Here is a 249-nt window from a genome sequence, read left to right on the forward strand (position 1 = left end):
CCTCCGTCACGAATTTCCGCCAGCTGTCGCGCTTCGCCTTCCGCACCTCCCTCGTGTACCTCCTCAAAGAAGAGAGGTAGGCACTTCGACCGGAGGCACGGAGCGGCTCAGCGTTTTCCCGCTGGAAGGCACGCCGCGCCCTATAGACGTCCTTCTTCAGGATCGTCAATTGTCGTGTCCACCATGGGTTGGACTTTCTAAAACGCCTCTTCCTGGGCATTGCCCGTTCCGAGGCTTCGACCAAAACTT

Source organism: Odontomachus brunneus, unplaced genomic scaffold, assembly GCF_010583005.1.
Source record: "Odontomachus brunneus isolate Ranch 3 - 2012 unplaced genomic scaffold, Obru_v1 Obru_scaffold_111, whole genome shotgun sequence".
In the NCBI taxonomy this organism is placed as follows: Eukaryota; Metazoa; Arthropoda; class Insecta; order Hymenoptera; family Formicidae; genus Odontomachus; species Odontomachus brunneus.